Below are 11,253 nucleotides of genomic sequence, written 5' to 3' on the forward strand. Positions count from 1 at the left end.
AAGAGCGGAGGAAGTGACACACAAAGAAAAACTAAGGAGTGTGTACATGTGTGTTTACATGCACAAAAATAGTTATGAGAGATGGAGACAAGGGTAGAGTGACTTCAGTATATTTGGTCCCTCGGATCTGCAATACCCCTAGCCAACCTCACTCTTGTGCTTTTCTTCTCTGGTTTATAAAATCCAAGAATTATCTAATTAGAACTGGGTTTCTAACAAAGAAGGGAAAATAAAATAAGTCATAGTCCCAATTTTCAAGGAACTTAAACGTACTAAAAGAGCCAAGTGTAGCTATATGAACCCCTAACCATCACAAGTGTACACTCATAATATCCCACAAGAGTGTGAAAGGTCATAGAATAGAAAGCTTGTCTTCCTAATGGTTGTGCTCTGTGGCACTAAACAATATCTATTATTCTCTCTTTCAAACTACTTCATTTCAGTTCATAAATCAGTTCCTAAGAACAAGATTAGGTCACAAACCCCATAGAAACCTATTATTCCAAGGAAAATACAATGGGCTCTGACCACATTTCCCAGAGAGAGTTCTCTCAAATGCTAGTCCTGGGATACGTGGGGGCTGAGTTTGCTCTTCTTCTTAAAATGGCATATCTTGTGCCCAGCTGAGGGCCTAGAGTGTGGTAAGCACCAAATAAAATCTGTTAGCTGAGTGACTGAAGCTGCCATGCAGGACTGCTGTCAAATAAGTTCCGGAAATGTTATGTGCTTTAACCTCTTAGAGAGCCCCAATGCAGAGAAGCAAGAACAAAGGTTCTGCAAAGTTTTGTGAGAAGAAATATATGTCCTTTGGTTTAATCCACTGTTCTCCAGACAGTTTATCACTTAGGAGCCCGTTTTCCTGCATAACACAATTAGCTCTCCTGACATCATGGGTCTAGTGTGTGGGTCATGCATGGAGAACATGGGACAAGTGCCACTTGGAAATAAGCAAACCTTTCCCAAAGCCTGGCCTGGGCACATCCGGATCATGTTAATCAGGACTCCTAGCATTTCCACATTCACATCCCATTTCCATTTCAGCTTTCTGTTTCCAAAGGCCTGTAAGGGGCACACTTTAAGAAAAATTATTTATTTATGTATCTATTCATTATTTGTGGTTGTGGTTTAGGGGTCACTGAGTTGAGGACGTGAACCATGGTTGGCTGTATAAGAGTCCAGAGCCTCAACCAACCACCACATCACCTGTTGCCCCCCAAGGGGCACACTTCTTAACCAAGCTGTAAGTGGAAGACTATCAACCCACATCACTACACACAAACACACACACACACACACCAGCCCAAATGCACACACTAGGGAGCGATCTTAACTGGAGAGCATTTAACTATCAAGGCAAAAAGAAAAGCCTTGAATCTGAATGTAACAGGATGGCACAAATTAGGCAAGATTAATGGAGTCAGACACACACTCTTTGAGTCATTTTTAGATGATCAGCAGTTTCTCACTGGCATTATCCTAATCCAGCACCACAGTGGAAGAAAATTCTCTTGATGGCTCTCATGGTCAACTCCACAGGAACCAAATAAGCTATATTAATGTGCAGAAAAGATCGAGGCCAGGGCAAAAGGGATAGAAAGCTAATTCTAGGTATGAAATGCTGCCAGAACTCAGGAGTTCAGCTTCTTTAGGAAAGTCTGACATTCTCCATAAGAAAATTAAATAGTTACAATGATTAATTGCATCTATTTTAGTCTTTGCAAGGAGGACCCTAAGAGCTATGCTCAGGAATTGACTCTTGGAAATTCTTAGCCCAAATTATAATAGGATGAGTGGTGAAAAGGGGAGCCAAGATAGCTCCAACCTTTCAGCAATGACTTTTTTTTAAAGAAGTGGAGATAGAAACAAGATTCAACCATTATTTTTTTTTAAAGGGCAAAGGGATAAAAGGGTGATCTTGATGTGCTTCTTCAGTCAGTCACTTAAAACTTGTTTTATAAACAGTTTGCAAAACCTTCCCTGATTTTGATGGTCATATCAGCAGTTGATCTATTATACATGCTTTTCTTCATTCTTCTGGCAAGAGAGCCTCTACTTCACTGAATACAATTTCTGACTTAGGATGGTTCAACTTAGGGTTTTTCAACTTTACAATGATGTGAAAACAATACATGTTTAAGTATCCATACTGTTTTTCACATTTAGTACAGTATTCAATAAGTTGTATGAGATATTCAACACTTTACTATAAAATAGACTTTCTGTTAGAAAATTCTGATCAACTATAGAGTAATGTAAATGTTTTTAGTACATTTAAGGTAGGCTAGGCTAAATTACAATGTTCAGTAAGTTGAGAGTATTAAATACATTTTCAATTTACAATATTTTAAATTTACAATGGATTTATCAGAACATAACCTCATTATAAGTTGACGGGTTTCTGTAAATACTTATCCTGCACTTATGGTACCGCCAGTCACCTTGACCTGGCCACTGGTCCCAAGTGTCCCTGTAGGTCCCAGTAATAACCAATCATGCTATATGATTCTTTTTGCCCCAATGATTAGTCCAGAGATACACATGTGACCCAAGCCAGCCAATCAGAACACTTCTTACAGTTGCCCTATAAATTCTAGAGAAGAAGAAATCATATTTTGTCACTAGATGAGCTGGACTTATTTTTTTCTCAAGTTGCTAACAATCATCTTTAACTGGTAAAATAAGAAAAACAAGGCAAACAACAAGAGAATCATAATAAAGAGAGTTAGAATTGGTGAAACAGAAATAATAGCTTGACAGGGAGAAAAAGAGATTGATTTGATGACACTATTTGAGCCTTTCAGTAGACATACTAAAAGTCATTGAATTCACTTTTTTACTAAAGCAACTTTGGGCTTGGCTTTCTGTCACAAACAGAAGACTCCTGATCTGTACAGTGACCCCACCCAAGCTGGTTTAGTTTATTTGATCTGTAACAAGCTTATTGCATTATAGTTCTGTAAATCAGAAATCCAGAATAAGTCTTACTGGGTTAAAGTCAATGTGTTGACAAGGCTAGTTGCTTAGAGATGTTCTGAGAGGAGAATATGTTTCCTTGACTTTTCCAGTTTCTACACACCACCTGCATTCTTGGCACATCTAATGTTTATTTCTGTTGTCATACATAACTCTGATCATCTCACTGCTTCTTATAAGGACCCTTACAATTATTGTACATGTCACCATCTAAATAATCCAGGATACTCTCCCTACAAAGTCTCTTTTACTATGGAAGGAAACATTCACAAATTCTAGGAACTAGGATGTGAGTACCTTTGAGAGGTCATTATTCACCCCATCATTGGTGTACAATAATTTTTTTGTAGAAAATATGTAAACTATTTACAGTCTCTCTATTGCTTAGTATTGTTAAGTATTTTTAATATTATGGAAGGCAGAGGCCAAAAACTATATAGCCACTAAGTTCTCCGTGTAGGACTTGGATTCTCTGTTACCATGACCAATCTGAACTCCTCCTGGATTAGGCATTGCCTCTGTTCAGTGCACATTATTTAAATGTAGCATCCCACAAAAATAAGAATATTGAGCATTGATTTAAACAAAAACAGGAAAATAAATTTTGAGACCCTCAGGGCCTTTCCAGAGCCCATTATGTCATATTCTGTCCTGGGATCTAAGCACTGGACTTAACTGAAAGGGAGAATATCATACAGTCACTTAGATCTGGGCAAGATCCATGCACTGGGAGGACTCAAGGCTGCTAGTTTTGAGATGCTGCGTAGGGCTCAAAAGATTGCTTTTGAATGTCTGACACAAGTTGATGCTGATTCATCCATCGAATTCCATGACTTGCTGAGAAACACATCACAATATATGTCAATCAGCTCAACTTCCATTTCTTCCCCATGGTGATGTGTAATTGTCTGTCAGGTTAAGAAAACTGAGATGGGATTCACAAGTTACTACTACTAATAGTGTTATTGCCATCTATTGATGCTTACTATGTGCCAAGTGTATCGTTATGCACATAGAGTATTTAGGATTATGTTAGCTACTGTAACAAATAAACTCCCACATTTCAGTGGTATAACATCATCCAAGCATATTTCTTACTCATTAGAAGTCCAGTCAGCAGTGGCAGGGCAGAAAGTATGGTTAGGATCTATGAAGCCAGAGATACAGGTTGCTTTCATCTTACAGATTTCCTAACCCTGGGAACCTCAGAGATCTTACTTACATTTGCCAAGCAAAAAAAGACCATGGAGGTTCACCTAGAGGAGACTTTTACAAGCCTGCTTCATTTATTCCTGTTGTGTTACCTAAAACCCAGATACATGGACCCAACATAACTGCAAGGGAGGCTGGGACATGTACTCTGACTTTGTATCCAGTAAAAAGATGGACAAAGGCTTCAGGGAACATATAGCGATCTCCATCATCACATATTTCTTACATAATCTCAGCTTATCCTTCCAATAACTGTATGAGGTGGGTGCTGTTGTCACTTCCATTGTACTTTTGAATCCCCAAGAAGTCAATTTCCTATCCAAATGCACACAGCCCAAGATGCACTCAGAATGCAAGTCTTTATGACTCCTAATTATGCTCTTAAGTGGGGGTTCTCAGGCATAATTGATTTTTGTCCACCCCATGATCCCCTGGGCATACTTGACAATTTCTGCAGACATTTTTACTCATCGAAACTAGGGGGAAAGTATTGGCATTCAGCGAGAAAGGGACAAGGATAATGCTACATATCTTAAAAATGCACAGAAAATCTCCACTACTAAAAATTATCTAGCCAAAATGTCAATAGTGCCCAGTTTAAGAAGCCCTTCTCAAAACATTACACATTGTTAACAGATGTAAGGATGAGGGGCCTGGTCCCCAGGGGTTCTCCCATTGGAAAAGCTCCCTAGACTGACATGAAACTATTAAATTTAAGTAATTCAGGGTTTTTCCCCTTTAATGCAAAAGGCTAAGTGCCAAATTATTTAACTTATGATGGAAATTATTACTCCAATAAAAATAAATCCTTTGGAACTATGACTGCAAATAAGCAGAGGCATGAGCCAAGCTAAGAGTCAGCTTTAACCAGAGTAGCAAGGGGCAGTGGGGGGAGGGTGTCAAAGGAAACCAGGCACTGGATTTTTTTTTTTTTCTATCACTTGGCCTTAGAACATGTACTTACATAAACATGTATCCAATGTGGCTTTGACACATTGTTTTGTGACATCACAGATAAACAATGGGATGCTTGCAGTAAAAAGCAAAAACAAAAAAAAAAGTGATTTTATTTTTGAACCTTCCTCCTGCTAGAGCTCTCCTTCTAAGTAGAACGAAAAACAGACTATGGTCCAGAGCAATGTCATGAGGACTGGGGAAGCTGATTTTAAACCTGGCCCTGTCATTAGTTAGCTGTGTGATATTAAGAAAATTAGTCTCTGAGTCTTTTTTTCACCTGTGAAATGGGAAGGATAATTGTACATATCTTACAGAGCTGTCAAGATTAAATAAGAAAACCTTGTAACATGCTTAGATCAGAGATCAGCACCTAAGTAGCATTTAGATGCCAGCCCTTAGCAACATCCTCATCATTCCTGGGAGCACTACAGAAAAGGGGGTATGGTAATACCATGCTAAGAACTAGAGGCAGAATGTTGCCTCTAAACACCCCTGGAAGAGCTCCAGCTTTGCTCCTTGCTATTACTGTGAGCAACACATCAACTCCTTCGGGCCTCAATTTGCCCTTCGCTGAGATGGAAATAACACATTGTCTTGACACCCTCTCTCAAGGCTGCCATGAGGTAATGAGCATGTGTCTAGGTGAGGAAGATTAAAGGTTCTAGATCCCAACTGCCAAGGATCAAAAACAGGTCATGCCAGTTGGACAAATGACTTTGTGTGAGTGACTGAATCCTTCCATCCTTCCAGTTTCTCCTCCTGTAAAATGGGGATAATAATTAGCATAAAGATGTAAAAAACATAGGAGCAGAGATTCTTGTCTGCTTTGTTTATGACTATAACCCCAGCACCTAGAACTGGGTCTACTACATAGTGGGTATTCAACAAGTATTTGTTGAACTAATGAAGAAATGAACAATATTTTCTACCAAACAGGATTATGTGTAGCTGAAATGTTGTGTCTGTGAAGGTCATCAAATGGTGCCTGGCTCTTGATATATATACAAGAAATACTGGATATTATAACACTATCAACAAGCACTATCCAAATAGGGAATCATTAACTCTAAATGCATATAGTGACAAGCTTATGTGTGGGTCACCACAGCCAGGAATGACCATAGGTCTGTAGTCAAGGCAGTGGAGTGCTCCTTCCTTCTTATCCTGCTCTCTACTTCAAGATTTTTTGTTTGCTGCTGTTTGACTGGCAGACATTATATGAACGTGATGTCCTCACCCAGTCCCATGCCATGCTTATATCCTTGGATTTCTTCTCCATCAAGGTGCATACATTAGACGCCACACTGAGTATCCATAGTGGCTTTGAGATACTCTGATATAGGATGTCCAAGTTTCCATGAGCTTCTGAAGCTTTGTCCGGCTATGTGGTCCCATCTAGGGGAAGTGTTCAATACTGATACTACCCATGACAGCCCTTATGTACAATACAAATCTTAAATGTAGCAGTAAGTCTAATTAATCCTCCACAGCAGTTATGAGGATAACTATTCAACTTCTATTCAATCCTTCTAGTGGCTATAGAAACTATAAGCTAAACACTATTTCTCAGACCCTCCAGGTTTGAAGATACCGTTTAGGTCTGGTCAATCACAGTCTCAAGACCTAGAAGATGACAACAAGGCAGATACCAGGCTTCCCCTGTTTCTGCTACCCAGGGCTGCTATAATGATACTTGATTTTCTTACAGCAGAGCTGGGAAAGGTCCAGAAAATGGATTTACTAGCTTTTAGGTTATCAAAAGGCAGGATGAAGGATACCAGATTGTTGGTGTGAACTCAGCAGGTGTGGCATGGCCCTGGAGCAGACAGTTCTGATGACATCTTCTTGATCCCTGGATCACATGAAGGGTGGTATGACTAGCAGCCAGCACTTGGTAGGGCAGCTTCTCAGTTCCTATGTGGGCCAATTCTCTAAATAGAGGGGCCACTCCTTATATGGGCCAATTCTGTAAATCTCTTCTGGAAGTCATTTCTAGAGCCTGATTCTACTCCTTCCAACCACCTACTACACATTTAATATCCTGTAATAAATTGCTTTCAGCTTAAAACAGCAATTTGTGTGTTCTGCTACTGAGCCGTGACTAATAGACACTTTGTTTCTGTTAGCAGTCCCAGTTTTCAGCTAAATCTCCAACTTCTCCTACCTCAGTCCTCCCCAGCTCTGAGTGGAATATGCTACCCCAGCCTAAGCCAATGAGAGGCCTGAGTTTTCTGCACACAGTCATGTTTCAGGGGTGAGCATGTGACCTATGCCTCCCCAATGAAAGTGAATCTCTGAATGTTTTTTGAGGATGCTAGGAATAAGTACTAATTCTATTTTGCCAGAATTGAAGCTAGTAGGATTGGATTTGGGGAATAAGAAATAAGCGTTTTTGCTTCCACGAGGAGAAACTCATCTGAGAATAGTTCTCCAAAGACAATATAGAACCGAGGAATGGAGAATAAAGAATCACAACTCTGGTGGCACACACTCTTATATCCAGCTACATCTAACATTAAGAGCTACCCTTAAATGGCTAAGCTATATAAACCAGGAGGGGTTCTTTTCTTTATAGAAACTAGTCTCATGCTCGCTTTGGCAGCACATATACTGAAATTCTACAAGCTAGTCTCGGCTGCATTATCCATCATGTGCAATTAAAAAGTCCTGATCTTCTTATTACCCATGATAGCAGTTTATTTTGTAGACTTGTCTCTGCTTCTAGAAGCCAAAGGTTAGTGCAAATGTTTCCTGGGAAAGAACCAATTATATGCAATAGAATGTGCAGAACCTGCAGCCAGAGGCTACCACTTTGCTTTTCTGTCTACCCCTAGGCTGCCCCAGGCCCTTTTTCTCCTAATGTCTATGGACAGCCATCCTGAGGATGATTCCCTAGAAAGTCCTTGTCTGTGTAACACACTCCACTAGCTTTGGCTTCTGAGAAAAAGGAGAGTGTGTTTGTTTGTCACTTATTATAATTGATTTGTTTCTCTCTAACTATGTGCTCAATCTCGATTCCCTTGACTGTAGACAGCAAATCTAGGGCCGTAGAGCTCCATGAGTCTATTATTACCTGCACAGCTCTTGTCACATGGGGGATTCTGGACTTGACAGTCATGGAGATGATAAGGGTTGGGGAAGTGTGAAGACACAAAATGGGGTAGTTTCACCTTGAGAAGAGAAGTTTTAAGTGGTCTTAAAGGGTCAAGAAGAAATGTATGAGAACATGTAGAACTCAGCGGCCTCGCCACAATGCTGGACACAGAGTCCCATTTGTGAAAGCCATAGCTACCCAAAGTTGCACTTTTGTAATGATCACTGTCCCAAGGCATAGCCTGGAATACAAAGCATCTCAGATGTAAGATGATTCTTCCTTTATGAGAAACTGGATGAAAACAAACTTGTAGAAGAGACAGCATTAGGCTTCTGTGTGCCTTCCTACCTCCCTCAGACACCCAGGGGATTCTTTTACCAGCCTAGTGCCCTCTGCCACCTGCTCATCAAGAACAGGCTTCTGGGTTCCAGGCCTCAATTATTTTTGCATCAGATCAATCCATCTCTGTTTCTAGTCACAGTCATACATGAAACCAGTGTGACATATACTACACATTAACATAACAATCTTTGCCAATATACTTGATATGTGGTCCCTCCTTCTTCACATACCAGACTCTGGAGACAACCTGAGAGTGTGTTTTCAAGTTAGAAGGAAGGCCAGTGCTGGAGAGATTTGCAGCAAGTCCTCAAATTACTTCACCGCTCTGCCATTAGCTTATACCACAGAAAGGAATCTAGGGCCGCCTCTAAGATAGTGAAAATGGAAGAAGCATTTCTGAAACAACATCTAAAGTGGCCTTATATTTATCTAGCTTTTGACAGTCACCATAAACTTCAACTTATGGACTCCTCTCCTTTGATCTTCCCAGGAGCTCAGAAGGTCTGCAGGGTGAAAGTTTCTATGAATGCCATTGTGCAAATGAGGAGATGTCCAGGGACAGATATCCAGTGACTTCCAAAGATCAAATGGCTATTATAAGGTGGAGTGAGGATGTGAATTCAGATTACTTAATATTTAACCCAGTGCAACCTTCATTCTCTGTAGTTCAAGAAGATGTCCAATCCCTTGGGAACCAGCAGTTGGCGTCATGGCTATGTCACTGGACTCCCATGTAGTCGACCGCAGTTCGCGTCCCAGACCCGGTGGCTTAAAACTCACGCCGGGCGCGTGTGCCTGCGTGCCCAAGATCCCGAGAGGAGAATGGAGGAGAAGGGATTGCGGTGTGACCATCCCCCCAGGGGTTGATTTCTCGCTTTCTGTCCCTATGTCTCTCTCTGTCTGTCTGTCGAGCGCACGCGCCCTATAGCAAAAACCTCTTCAAAAAAAACAAAGATGTCCAATCCCTTAGAGTATACATAAGCATTTGCAAATTGTCCATAAGAGAATCTCCATTAGTTTGGATTGGTAGTTTCAGTTTATGATCTTATTTTGAAGTATCTAAGAAAATCCAGCAATTTAACACATCAGAACTATAAGAATATTCAGCAATATCTCCATTTTGTGTTGTCCCATCACTGAGATATCCAGGACAAGCCAGGCAGAAAACAGACATCTCAAGCTTGAGATCACCCACCTTCACTTCCTCTTGAACAGAAACAGGTTTTCACAGCATCTCTGGAAAACAGCAGTGACCATCTTTCACTTTAATGGCATGGTAATTTGACTGAAGACACATCAGAATCAGAAAACATTGGAATCTACATGCCATTGTCCTGAATTTGCAATTAGGAGGAATTGTGAGTGATGATACAAGCCACCAGAACTAGATGCAGTGAGTAGTCTTGGAAGTAAAGACAAAAGGTTATGATTAGTAGATAAGACACCAAACACGAAAATGAACAGCACTGCGTAGTTTCACGCACACATAATATCCCTGCCCTCCCTGTGACTTGCATTACCCAAACAAGACTTCAGATGAGCTGGATTTATTTGAAATGCACAGTGACATCATATAGATGTGCTAAATGAGCAGGCTCGACACCACTTTTACTTTCCCTTTTCACTTGCTTTTAATATTAAGATTGAGGCATTGACTGTTAGGTATTCTTCCTGCAGGATGGAGCGGAATATTACAAAACGCATTTGCAAGCAAGCTAAATCATGATTGACAAAACGAAATTTGTTAATACAATGGTTTGAGGCACTTGACAGAAATTTTTGTCAACAGTGTAGATTAAGGGATTCAAAAAAATGAAATTTGCAGATGAAATGGCTTTGATGTTTCTCATGAAAAGCATTTTGTTGACAGACTGGATCAGAGTGAAAAAATGTGCATTTTCTCAATGCATGGGTTTTAAGTCTTTGACAAAACACGTATTAGTCCTGCTGTTTTTGCTCATTTGTCATATATTCCATTGGCCTTGCCTGTAGCCATAAAATCGGCTCAGGCGTGAGTAGAAACAGAGTGGAAAACGACCTAAGGAAAGTGTCAAATAGGTCCCATGGGTCCTGAGGTAGAGTCATATCATTTTTTCAAGTGCTTATTGACTAGGTCCCAAACACATTACATTTATTCTATTAATTCTTCTAAGAAGATTCTTTCTCATTTAGAAAATATTTTCTGGGGTCAATCAGGACAATTTTGGTTATAAGAAACAGAAAGTTTAAAAACGCTTGTAAGACAATGATTTTCAAAGGGTCCCCAGACCAGCAGCATCAATATCTCCTGGAAAACTGTTTGATATGCAAGTCATCAGCCCCACCCAGCCCCAAATCTACTTGGAAGCAGGGCACAGCTCCTGTATTTTAACAAACCCCTCAGGTGAGTTGATACATACAAAAGTTTAAGATTTCACTGACTGAAGCCAAAGTCAAAAGGAAATAGATTTGTTCATATAACTGAAAAGTTCATGGATAAATTAGGCTTCAAATATGGCTATATCTGGGAGCTCAACCAATGCTGTTAGAAGCTAGTTCAATTTTTCTTTTTTCCTCTAGAGTGTTTGTACTCTTAGATAACTTTTTCCTTCATGTTGGCAAGATATCAGCGGCTCCGAGTTTATGTCCATTTTCTTGACTATTCCATCAGAAAAGAGACTAATGTCCCAGGAAAG

The sequence above is a fragment of the Tupaia chinensis genome, unplaced genomic scaffold, assembly GCF_000334495.1.
Source record: "Tupaia chinensis unplaced genomic scaffold, TupChi_1.0 Scaffold000499_1, whole genome shotgun sequence".
In the NCBI taxonomy this organism is placed as follows: domain Eukaryota; kingdom Metazoa; phylum Chordata; class Mammalia; order Scandentia; family Tupaiidae; genus Tupaia; species Tupaia belangeri.